A 13,522-nucleotide genomic window follows, 5' to 3' on the forward strand; every position below is an offset into this window, starting at 1 on the left:
CGTATACATGTTTAAATCTACTTAAGAACAAGAGTAACATATACTAGCAGACGATAATATTGTCCACCGTTCTCATCTCGTGAATCAAAATGGGCTTACCGAACTCAACTACGCGCAGATACAACCTGATTTTACTGAGAAATTCTGGTTAGACCAGTAAAGCCCTTTTGGTGTTATTTTTTTTTTTTGTCTCCAATTTGGTTTGCATCCTTTTGAGCATCGTTTTTAGCGCCAACCCGACTGAGAATAAAGTAAGCATGAACGGATTGGTCGTAACTCTACAAAGGACACCACTGCTGAAACGCTCAAAACACGCCGTTAATGCCAATACGCTCGCTTGTACAGGTAGACCTTCCAGTGGTAATAATAATAATAGGTTTCCAGTTCGAGTCGGGCTTCAGGTGTCAGATTTTCGTCGATTTGATAAAATCGGTCACTGGTAACATATCTCACTGCTGTTCTGCTAAAACGGTTATGTGGTCATTTATCTTATCTTCTTTCACCGCGAGTTCATGCAGAGGCTCCCCAAAATCTTCATTGGGTACCTGTTTAAACCTTTTGTTATTTTAGTCAGCTAATTTAATTTGACAACAACTGCTTTGTGCTTCTATTACGTGCAATAACATTAAATATTCTAAACATATTTTTATATTATTTGTAAAGGTCATGAAAAGACAGAACGATTTTCTTCACGTTCAGGTTTACATTTGAAAAGGATTTTATTCTTGGAAACATAAAATATCTGTCCCTGGAAGCCCAGTGAATCAAGTACTTGCTGATATATTTTTCTATATCTTTAATTTCCTACCGCAGCTCATGCGCTAAATTTGGAAGGTTAACAAACAAAATTTGGGAAGGACACTTCCTTTCTTAAAAACACTCCGCGTTTCCTGTTCAATTTCCATGGGTTGTAAATTCGCCAGATAACTATATGCTTCTGCCGTAATACATGAGAATGTAAAATAAAGGTTCCATTGATGTGTTGGGTTGAAAAACTGGTCTGCTACGAGTAGCTGTGTTATCATCTCCTCCTCTAGAGTGTTATCTGCTCTCTCTTCAAGGTTCATCACCGCCACTATGTTATCCATATTCTCATACTCTAAACCAGTATAATGGAAAAATTTATTTTATCACCTAAATCAAAAAATTTTCTGTTTCGTGGAAATCGCTTTTTATCAATGCTGCTTTGGTCAATTGTGTGCGCATCTTCCATCATTTTTTCGCTCAAATTTACACCTATAGACGTAGCCTGTTTTCACGATGGCTTCTACAGTAACCTGATGCAGTTTCTGGATGATGGTGTTAATAAGATATTTTTTGCATACGTCTTTTCTGCCGATGCTCTCTTTCACAGACTTCGCACGTGGTGCATCCTTGTATAATTTCGGGTAGTTTGTTGAGCACGTGTATGGTGTTTCCAGCGTACAAGGTGTCACCTTACAGTAAATGTTAAACCTTGATAGCGATCATGACAAGTTCATTCATCTATTGTTATATTGATTCATCCAAAGTAAAAATCTGCAAATAACTGAGACGGGCATTATAATACTCTAACGTGAGCGCCGTGAATATAAACGTGGACCATTTGGTATATGTGCTGGTGGAAACGTAAAATTTGAGCACAACCGATCAAATGGTCCCAGTGCCGTCTAATCTCCATGTGAGAATGCGCTGTGTTTCGATGCTATGGCCGTGGATCTGAAGTTTTAAGATTTTGCGACCGGTGCCGATAGCTGCACTTAAAGCCAAAAATTGGACATGGTTCCCGCGGTAGCACATTTGTATCCTTAATCAGACCCAACGAAGAGATGCGGAAAGACAAAACATACTTGGTAACAACTGAAGAATTCCGACGAAGCCGAGATGTGATCGGTCGTGGATTTTTCGCAGTCCTCCCAGAAGCGGGAGAGGTCATGACTAAATCTGATAAAATATACCCAGAGACTAATCACCTGCCCGACAAGGATATATTTCAATAGCCGATTTTATCTAACTTAACAGCGAGTGCCGCCTACAGATTTGCTGACGAGACTACCTGGGAATACACGAGATCTCGACCATTAGGCGCCGGTATGACATTATTAATATAAAAAAATCAATATCATTAATTTCCACGCCAAGACGAAGACGAGAAAGCACAAACATAATTTTTTACGTTCTAGACTGCCATTACATGAGTGCGCATTGCACAGGACGAGGCAAATACCGAAACGGATTTGAGGTCCTACTTTCCTGCAAACCCAATAAAATAATTAGACAACTCTGTTATCTCAGGGGCCCCGAGTGGCCGAGTGGTCTAAAGCACTCACCGTTCCGGATCACTGCTATCTCACCTCTGTCTGCGTGGGTTCGAGTCTCAGGCTTGGCTAACGTGGGTATGTGAGAAAGCCTGCCAGTAGCTTCTCGTGGGTCGGTGGTTCTTCCCAGGGTTTTCCAGGGTTCTTCCTCCACCAGTTATACTGGCCGCCATGTATAGCCTATTTTGTGCTGAAAAATGTCGTTAAATCCTACAACAACAAGAACAACTGTTATCTCAAGTTTTTATTCTTGCCGTCGACAGCTTTGCTGCCTTCAACTACTTTTCCCCTGTGGCCACAGATTAATTTTATCTAACTCCGTCGACATAACAACCTGTCGTTTGAGAAAATCACCTGCAAACGTCAGCGCGAGCCAGCATCAGGCAACCAGATCCAACTGGCACCACAATTGAGGAGTATCTCAGCACGATCGTCGAAAAGGTAATATCTATTCTGGACATGTCTAAAAAAAAAAAAGGCTAAAGAAAAATATCACCTTTAGAAAGTGAGATTGACACAATACGTGAGTATAACATCTTTCAAAAGTTAACGGTAAACATAGACAGAACTCAAGAACACTACACGAGCTGAACAGGAGAGGAAATAACACTACAGTAAAACCGGATTGGGTGTACGCTACTAGCAAAACGTCGCCGAGAATGTAGCACGGCTAAAATTTCTGATCGCCTCTAAACAAACACTTAATGTGGAAATCCTGCATCATCTGCTTGGCACGCGTGACCATTACCAGATCACCACCTACACTGATTCCATTGGCTAAAATCCAATCAATTGGGCGAGAGCGAGGCTGCCCAAAATTGGTAAAGTGTAAAACACTTCCATGCCCTGCATCTCTGGAGCTGTTTCAAAACCGATTCATTAGCTCTCAACTAGGTTTGTGTTAAACGAGTCATTAAGCTATCGAGCAGTTAATCAGAAAATGTATTTATTCTATACTTGGCTTCAGTGATGCAGCTATTTTATGAGTCAGTGGTGTGTACGAGGAAGATTTACAGGTGAATATCATAGATATAAAAATTTACTCAAGGGCTGTCTGTCGGTTCTGCCTTGAGCGTGATTTATTCCACGCCTATTAAGGTTCCTCCAGACTAGCTCTTACAGATTCCACCTAATCATTCCACCTATTGTCTCATCGCAAACACGTAAGCGACATGGGAAATCTCCATGTGGCTAACAGATCAGTCAAGAAATGCCGTGAAAAACAACAACAAAATAATCAAGTATTCCCGGCATTTGAGACGCGAGGCTTAAATACATACAAAAACATGAAACAATCGTGCACAGAGCCGCTTAAAATCATAGGTAGAATTTTATCCATGTTTTATTCTTCGAGTCGAACAGCATTACCTGACTTTTATTCGTGATATTTGGTCATACAGCCTTGATATTTTCAAGTCATACTCAGCCGAAAGTATACATATCGTGGACGTAACAGGTCAACATCCCAGTCCAGTTAGTCTTTGTTTTTGAGTTCCACGGGTTTTGTTCTCGGACCCATTATCTTCCTTCTGTGCACTCATCCTCTTGCGAGTTTTATAAATTGCCATCGGGTGGCGCACATTGTATGCTGATGACACCCAAATATACAGATGTAGTCACCCAACTGATGTTTATTTATTACTATCCCGAGGTGTGGAGAAGTGCGTTTCAGATTTTAAGTCGTGGCTGACATGACATAAGCTTCAAAAGAATGACGATAAACTGGCGTCATTCTGATCACCCCACCAACACATTCATATTCTTATTGTCTTCATCGAATAATACGTAGACCAAAAACCAATATTAAATGAAAGAAATCAATACGAAGCATCAGGTTACTAAAAGGACACTAAAACACTTCAAGACACAATTATTGTAATCCTCTTCTATCTGGATTTTATCAAGACCTAATACAAAACAAACTCAAAACATTCCCAACACCGAAGTTTGGATCGTCCTTAGGGTACCAAGAACTGAGCATTCGGTCCTCCATATATGCACCCTAAACAGGTTACCCGTTTGTACTAGCTTCAAAAACACGTCCCCTCTCTAAGAAACATTTTTATCCTTGCAATCAGTACCTAGCTGACCTCACCAAGCCCTAATAGAAACTTACACTCCCCCTAATTGTCACCTTTATTATCGTTTCTTTGCATATCAGAGCCCAGCTATCTGGAACAAACAGACACATTGATACCATGACTACCCTCAAGGGCTCTTTGAAAACTCCACTTTTTTAGCTGGACGAACAGACATGAGACTTTACACGACTTAATAAAGTTTCTTTACTCTTTCTTATTTTAGGTGTACAGTTTTATCTGTTTATCTTGCTACTACTGTACCAGTTTTTGTGGTCCAGCCTCTAAATTGTGATATATATATATATATATATATATATATATATATATATATATATATATATATATATTCCTTGTACAAAAATACATAAATAGCCCACTTAATTAACTTTATATTTTCTTACTCATCGAGTTTTATTTAATAACGTTATTAGTGCAATGACGCTAAAAAATTAAGGTCTTATCCATTTTCCAAATATCTTGTTTGCACTTCAGGCCGTACAGAACTTTATTTTGGCATGGAACGGCTCGAGTTCGTTAGTGACACTTCCGTACAAAATATAGTCAGCACAAAGCTCAGAATCCGTAACCTGGAAGAGTTTGAACTTGATCGGATTCCTGTAGCCCTCTCTCAACTAACTAGCATCCAGGATTTTGACCTGTCATAAATATACACCACATATAGAAATGACTTGCAGCAATTGCATAACCTGGTACATATGACACTCAATAATAATTTGTTGGTTATATTTCCAATAATTCCTTCAGAGAACTACTATATGTAACACAAATAGGTAGTAAGTCTCATTTCGTAATTGTTTATGCCAGAAAAGTATAGAAAATGGCTATTATTCCCTACTAACTTTGTTTTGTGTCCAGGACGGTGATATTTTTAAATTCACCTATTTCCAGTGAGAGAACGAACGAATGTGTCTTTTTCGTTCACATAAACAGAATAAAAACATGTATTTGTACTCAAGTAGCACACAAATGACAACCAAATATTTAGAAGAGAGTAGTCTTTCGAGATTATATACTGTAAATCACTTTCACAAACCAACCCCCAATTTTTAGTCTACCATCACGTTCTCGTCATCCTGTCCTTGGTAGCGGCGTTCAAAGTCCAGTATATCCTAGTGCAATCGCTCTTCTTGCTCCTCCTTGTACGCTCCCATGTTCTCCATGAATGTATCGAGATTATCATCATGGATACGGACTTTGAGGGACATCCTACAGCCCATTGTGCCGTAGTTCTTCACCAGAGTCTCAACCAGCCCCTCATAGTTTCTTCCTTGTGATTGCCCAGGAAGCCCCAAACCACTGCGAAAAAGCTGTTCCAAAATTGTAAAACTTTTTAAAATTAAAAACTTTTAAAATTTAAAAAATTTAACAAATTTTATAACAGAAAATTCCGAGCGACAATTGTCCATCTTACCTAACAGACTTATTTTGCTGTGCTTGCAGGTGAAATGACGTGCCCAGGATTTGTCTCGATCCCAGCCATTCATGCCAAAATATGCCTTGTAGGCCTCACGTATCGTAACAGATGCTTCCATGGAGTACTTTTTCGCTCTTGTCTTGATAAACTGGCCGCAGACATAGCAAAATGCCTCTGCTGGATGTTTGCAGCCTCTTGATGCCGTCTCATAACAATGCAGATATGTATCCAGTTAGGCAGATGGATCTAAGGCTTAAGGACGTTGTATTTATACTACTGTTTATATTACTAGAAAGTTCTAGAAAGTGCAAAGGTTATTCCGAGTTTATTCAGCACTGAATCTGTCTGGAATGCTATAGAAAATAGTTAAATTTTAAAATGTCATTCTCCAGGTCACAAAAGCAAAGTTTGTGGGGAATAATAGCAATTTTTTTTATGCTTTAGAGGCATAAGCAATTAGGTAATAACACTTCTTATCCTGGAACAAAACAAACTTTTTACACGGTATAATCCAGAAAACGAGAGAGCAGTGGTCCTAAACTTCATCAAAAGAGTAGGCACCACTAGACAATACATACGCATGTGCAATGTCTGGGATACTTGATTTATTTAGATGTTTGTTATTTTCTGGGATAGTGGATTTAAGTGATTAAGATATTGTTTGGCATACAATACTTAGGTGATTATGACATTTACTGGGATATCGGATCTATTAAGATGATTATTCTAATTTCTCAGATGTTGGATTTGTTGTGATGACTATGCTAGTGTCTGGGATACTGGATTTATTTAGATGTTTATGTTATTTTCTGGAATACGTGGACGTCAATTTAGTACGTAGGCATGGATGAGGGACGGGGGTAAGCTAAATGCACGTACGCATAGGAAACGGGGCGGGGGGGGGGGTGAAACAGCGATAATAGCATGTCTAATAAGTAAGCTTTTCGAGTGGGCTCAGTCGGCGTTTGAATTTTAGCGGACAATAGTTATACTGTTTAATGTGCAGCAATTTCTTTGATGCAGCCATACATTCAACGTCGGTGGAAAATATGTTTTATTAAAAACGTCAATATTATTAATCCTTTATGGTTTCTACGTGGATTAAATATAGGTCGTTCTATAGAATGGGGGAGGGCTGCGTTAAACGTGCGTTCGCAGGGATGTGTCTAAAAAAGTACGCATGTGTTCAGGGAGAGGGAAGGGTCAAACATTGCCAGATTTTGGCGTACGTACTAAATGGATGTCCCTACTGGATTTATTTAAATGAGTATGATATTGTCTGGGACAGTGAATCTGTTTAGATGATTATTCTATTTTCTCGGATACTTTATTCTTTAAAGTGATGAAATAGGATGCCATATCTTTTCCATTCCCGTGCATTTTAATGGGATATAATCCATTCAAATTAGTTAAATGGTAAAAGGTAAAAAAGAAGTTTGTTATATTATCTGAAGTATATAAGTTTATTATTTCTTGTCATCTCATAAATATTCTAACAGACCTAGGTTATATGTATTTATGTTTCCGTGAAAAGGTTTGTTACATTATAGTGATTATTTGTTGAATTATAGGAATCTGTTTTGGGAATATATCTTTTAAACCGACTAATTAGCCATTTACTAAAAACAGAGCTCATAATGAACAACACTGAAGAAACCTTAGGACAGCATGGATTAGCTTTGCAAAATGGACCCTCCATAATTTTTAACATAGTTATATATGCTTGGTAGTTTGAGATGGGTATGATGGTTGTTCTTGGTTGTTTGGGTCATGTTCTGTGTAGCATAGTGACAAGAACTAGTATTTGGCTGGAAAGTCCTACTTAAGAATCATAGAAAAGTAAAACAAGAAAAAATATACCTGTGAAATTATTGTTTCTTTGTGTGTGGGTGTGTTTATTAGGTGATTAGTGATTAATTATCATTAAAGGATAAGACCAGTTGTTAGGAACCTATCAAGACTGAGTGCTACACCGATCCTAGTGCCACCCAGAAGAATGTCGTTCCATCAGACTAACGCATAAGTCAATGATATGTAGAAGAATGGTGTCACAGAACTGTTAGTAAAACACTTGATAGCTTTGACAGTATTGATAGCCAAGAAATATAAGAATAAGCGATATTCTGTTGACTAAAGAAGCTATGTATTCGGGAAATGAGAAATATGCCCACCCTTTTCCTGATAATGTTGAGTCGCACTATTAGTACAATAAGTGTAACAATTTTCTTTTTCCATTAAAATGATGCGTGTCCCCCATATTTGGAGGATGGCTGACAAAACTACTTAGACTATATCATGGATATATGGTACGACGTTTGATTTAAATTTTTAACTAAGCTTTTCTTTTTATCAATAATAATAAAATAGTCTGAGACTCAAAGATGATTGACAACGTTTATCTTTCGTGATAAATTAAAAGTCTTTAGTGCTCTTATTCCAGCCTACGAAACTATCAACCAAAACAAAACATGCACTGGTTCATCCTCCAAACTGAAAGTGCATACTATAAAGCAATAGTCATTCTGTCTGTCCAGCCATATAGTGGCATAACGTGCGTTTTATTTACAATTTGTATTTTTTCGCATACCACCTATGTAGCGTACTAATAGGAAGAGACATAAACCTGTTGAATTATGTGATGCTAGATCTAAGGTCAAGGTCACTGTAACTGCAAATATCATATCCTTTCTGCAGAGAGAAATACACGAGTTTCCAGTTTTATTTTGCAAACAACTCATCCCTCAACTAGATTTGCAGAATTTCAACCATAATTGCATGGCCTAATTTTATGCTCTCTCTCTCTCTCTCTCTTTCTCTCTGCATAAATAATTTGTATTTGATATAACTTTATGTAAATTTGTAGCTAGCCATGTTAATAAAAAGTGTGCATATGTAGCCACCATCGGACTTGTACTAATTATACGCAAATAATGTGAATCGGTCAAGAAATACTTATATATTTTAGGACCATCTTCGAATGATGAGGAAAGTTTCTTGTTGGAAGACAGAAACATAGCTAAAACTTTAGGCGATGAGCCCAAGTACGCGTGGAGGTGGAGTTGCTGTCATCACAAAGAACTACATGATCAAAAGTCTTAACCACACCACAACTATCAATTTCTACCTCTAGTCCAAACCACACTCACACTGGAACAAAGATCAATATATTTGTTCTACCTATACTGCCCTCCTCCTAGTAGAAAAAACAAGCTGACTGAATCTCTCTTTTTGGGGCAGTTTCAGATTAACCTGGAGTATGGAAGGTCGATAGATGGCAACCTGATTATTCTTGGAGATTTCAGCTTTCACTTTGACAGTCCAGGAAACCCAAACACATCAAACTTCCTAGATTCCATTAACGTCTTCAACCTCAAAAATAGTCAGTTAACCACAATTTCTTCCGTGACAAAGAACAAACCACTAGAGATAAGCTTGACAACACAATTTCAATTGCCTCGTCGTCACCATAAAGTTGGGATACAGAATTTCAGTGGCAACCATTAGCAGTATTTCAAGCTGTCTATATGGATTTATCGACATGAAGAATGCACCAAAGTCATGTGAACTTGATCCAACACCAACATCACTGCTGCTTGAATGCTAAGATCCAGTATTGATTTTACTAACTGATAGTATTAATACCTCTCTCTCATCCGAGGAATTCCCATCATTTTTCAAAACTGCCAATGTAAAGCCTCTGCTGAAGAAACCAACACTCGACCGAAACGATTTAAAGAGCTACTGCCCAGTTTCTAATCTAACATTTATATAAACTCTTACAAAAGGTTGTTCTATACCAGCTTGTATCTCCTCGGAGTTCAAGCAGTCTTTTCAGCAATGAACAATCTGCATGTCACTCGTGCCACAGTAATGAAACTACTCTTCTAAAAGTAGTTCATGACATTCTCTCTGCTTTGGATAGCGGAAAGATTACAATATTTATCCGACCTCACCTATGTGTACACACCAGCAAGGTACTTACGCTCCTCTTCTGACAATCGCATACTCATTATCCCACTATGAAAACGAAGTCATATGGAATACGTTCTTTTGCATACCAATGCCCAACAACGTGGAATGAATTGCCCACTGAACTTAGACACAAAGCAACAGTGATCCCTTTCAAGAGTGCTCTTAAAACACACTTATTTCGACTGCAAGAACAAAAGAAAAGAGCTAGAAATGTTTCCTACCTTAAATAGATTTTTGTAATTATGTCATTATATATGTTTTTTATAGTATATGTGTTGTCTACTCTTGTGAAGCGCGTAGAGCTTATAACGATTAGGCGCTATAAAAAGTTCTCATCATTAGTATTGTTATAAGTATTATTATTACAAACCCATTTTCCAGCACAAGATAGGATATACATGGCGGACAGTATTAATGGTGGATGAAGAACCCGAGAAAATCCCGGAAACAACCACCGACCCACGAGAAGCTACCGGTAAGCTTTCTCTCATACCAACATTGAACGAACCCGAGACTCGAACCCATGCATGCAGAAGTAACATGGCAGTGATCAGTAACGCTGGGCGCTTTAGACCACTCGGCCACTTGTGAAAGGTAATAATTTACTTATAAAACCTGTCGAGAGATTATCCCTTTTTTGAAATCGAATCAAGATAGAGGCAACATTATATTTAAACGATTTCGCACTGGTTACAGACTTGATTTAGGAGTACCAACATGTGTCCCACTGTATCAGAAACATGATCACTAGGTGCTACAAATATTGTAATAAATTTTAGCGTCGTAATACGCTTGATGTCTAATACTCTTTCATATAAATGACTTGAAATCCTTACATGTCACAACATCAACGTGTAACAATTCAATGTTCATCAGTTCAGTTTTCACGAATATACATTGCGTATCTACTCATGCGAAAATTTACTATTCAACATCTTGAACATTCTTGCAATAACGACATACACCCCTCTTTGTAATAAAAATATTCTGAACAGTATTTATATGATACCATATGAAGCTGTCTCTGTCTCGTCGACTGATTTGTCGGGCCAATTTGAGCATTCACATATCGTCTTTCTAGAAACTATGATTTATAGGAGGTTTAAGCCTATCCAAAAAATCATACAGGCTTTGATTATTCCCAATGTGGAATCTATATTCATGCAGATTGCGATTAAATGCATCTCGCATTCTCTCAGTTATGACACATTTATATTCTTTCTAATCATTTTCTTGATTTTCTAATTGGCGTTCTTGGCGGCTGGCATAAATACTAGTTTCATTTGTTTCGGAGGTGTAGTCGACTCTGATAACAATCCCATCCACTTCCTGTATCATATCAGTCGAACTACATCCTAAGTGCAATTTATCAAAGGACAATGGGGTTGTTGATGTACTTCTCCGCCGAAACGTTCTGTTTTGGAGAGGAGCGACTGCAGCGAGGATAAGTTGTGACCGCGTGTCTGCTTAAGACTTTAAATCAATCAACGGATGATACCTATGCCTTGCACCGACTTATATAATAATATATCTGTATATGGCTGTCTTTAATATACTATCTGTATGTGTATATAGTAATCATGCTGGGAAACTATTTAAGCGGGTATGTTGACACGTGCTCTACCAGCGGCGTTCACCTTTTCAGCTCCACCGTTACTAGTTTGAAAGCCTTATTTCCGTTCGCAACTTACCAATTGTCTTATCAACTACGCTTCGATGGAAAAGTAAGTTTGTTATTGCGTCCAAATCACATAACGACTGCATGGCACTCGTGTTTTTAAAACCCTTGTCATCATTTGCCTGTGACGCGTACAACACCGTTCATGCCACAAATTCATACCATTTTTCTCACAGAGTCCACATTAAATTATATAACTCATACATTGATTTGTAGAACACAACAGTGGTATAACTTCAGGGTAGCATTTCTTACTAATACACGTCATTCGCCTGCGACCATTATCACTCATACCTCCCCATTTATTAACAGATGCCTATAATCCCACTACTACCCTCGTTAGTGGCAGGACTACAAATTCCCAAGGACAACCATCCCGATATTGGCGAATATAGCGTTTTCGATCAGTCTATATGGACTCGTATATCTTAGAATCAACACCTGTGGATTGGACCCCTACACAATGCATCAATTTAAGGTTCCCTATGAGTTATGAGCCCTCCCCCGGTGATGGTTGAGAGGCTGATGAAGTAAAACCTTTCTACTGGATCGATTGCCAAATTACTTGACATTACGCCTAAACTTCTGCATAAGAGGTTATGACCCTGCCTTTTTCTTTCTCTTTTAATCCAGTCTTTAAACCCTTCCTTATTCTAGTACACCCATTTATGATCCTCTAGCAGGTGATGGGTGCAAATACTAAAATCATTATGTATGTTTACAGCGTACTGAAATCATTAATCAGGGTTTATGAGTGAACTGCCTTCTATCGGGAAGAATGCTGTAGCAAGAGTTGTGCGAAATCATGTCAATCTTGAGCATAGGTATGTATGTCTATATTATATTCCTAATTTCGGTCGTTCATTTCTGTTTTTATCAGTAATTTGAGTAATTTATAGTTGTGTTGAGATATAATTTGAAATAAATCATTTATTTAAATTGTTCATTGGAATTACAAAGTTTCCAATGCCATTTGGAATTCAAACACTACTTTGGAAATATTGAGGACTCATTCAAAGAACTTCAGGATTATTTTGTTGTGTTACATCAACACATTCAAAACTATTGGGATCATTTGGAACATTCTGTACTTGTGGTGTTGCGGTAGAATATTTAAGATTATTTGGAATTTAATTCACAATACTCTACATGATTTTGTTTAATTTTAACTTTGTATTCCTTGGAAATCATTTTTTTCGGTTGATTAAATTGTTTCCTTTCATTCTGTTACAGACAGGCGGTACCACTTTATTTGCGATCTTTGTAAAACCAAGACCAAGGAAACGGCTGTTCAACGAATTCAATGGCACTTGAAATCTTTGGATATTAAATTCTTCATGATCAATGAAAGCTTTATATGGATATAATTCCAGACCCACATTGTAACATTGAAATACATGATATGATCTACTTTGTCTATTCATCTGGTAAACTCTGATACCAGCTGAATTTGGGCCTAAAGGAGATGTGTGGATCGGTTGATATGTGAATAGACCTTTACGCAGTCTTGTGGGATGACTGATTCATGGGACTCCCAAAACCAACTTAACTAGTTTTTAAAGGAATATTATCCTTTTTAATAGGTATAGTTGGATTCAGACAATTATGTGGTCATATATGCATCTTTGATTGTAATTTGCATGAAAGTAAGTAGCAATTTTACTTGTTTCACAGCAAGATGAAAAATGACACAATGTAGATAGTAGATAAATGGACAGATGAAGGAATGGTATATGTGGGTAGATAGATACATAGATTCATGGATATATAGATAATAATAGCTAAATGATAACGTCGTTGACAAGTTATTACAAGAAGCGATCTCCTTTTGCACTTCTTCACCATGAAAATTATAAGCATGAAGTTTCAAGTCGGCAAACAATTTTACTTAAATAAAGTTTGGATGCGCTTGACAGATTTGAAATTTCCTTTGTAGCAAATACTTAAAATGAATATTTTCCATTTCCCATTCTCCCAAACATTTTAAAGTTTTATTTTTCATTTACATGAATAATCTTTAAATACGTTTATTATACATTCGTGTAAAAAGTCAATTTCA

The 13,522-nt window shown here is 37.6% G+C and overlaps 1 long non-coding RNA gene across 2 annotated transcripts; it reads left to right on the forward strand.

Annotated features, from left to right (window-relative positions):
* The first annotated feature begins 10,046 nt into the window (after positions 1–10,046).
* LOC149798716 (uncharacterized) lies at positions 10,047–13,332 on the forward strand. Of its 2 annotated transcripts, none has more exons than XR_016420841.1 (3): positions 10,047–10,379; positions 12,188–12,287; positions 12,697–13,332. It is a non-coding gene; the product is annotated as an uncharacterized LOC149798716 (long non-coding RNA). The 2 variants fall into 2 exon arrangements; XR_016420842.1 differs by lacking the exon at positions 10,047–10,379 and adding an exon at positions 11,248–11,509.
* Positions 13,333–13,522: the final 190 nt, after the last annotated feature.

The sequence above is a fragment of the Sinohyriopsis cumingii genome, chromosome 5, assembly GCF_028554795.1.
Source record: "Sinohyriopsis cumingii isolate HCF-2022 chromosome 5, ASM2855479v2, whole genome shotgun sequence".
Classification (NCBI taxonomy): domain Eukaryota; kingdom Metazoa; phylum Mollusca; class Bivalvia; order Unionida; family Unionidae; genus Sinohyriopsis; species Sinohyriopsis cumingii.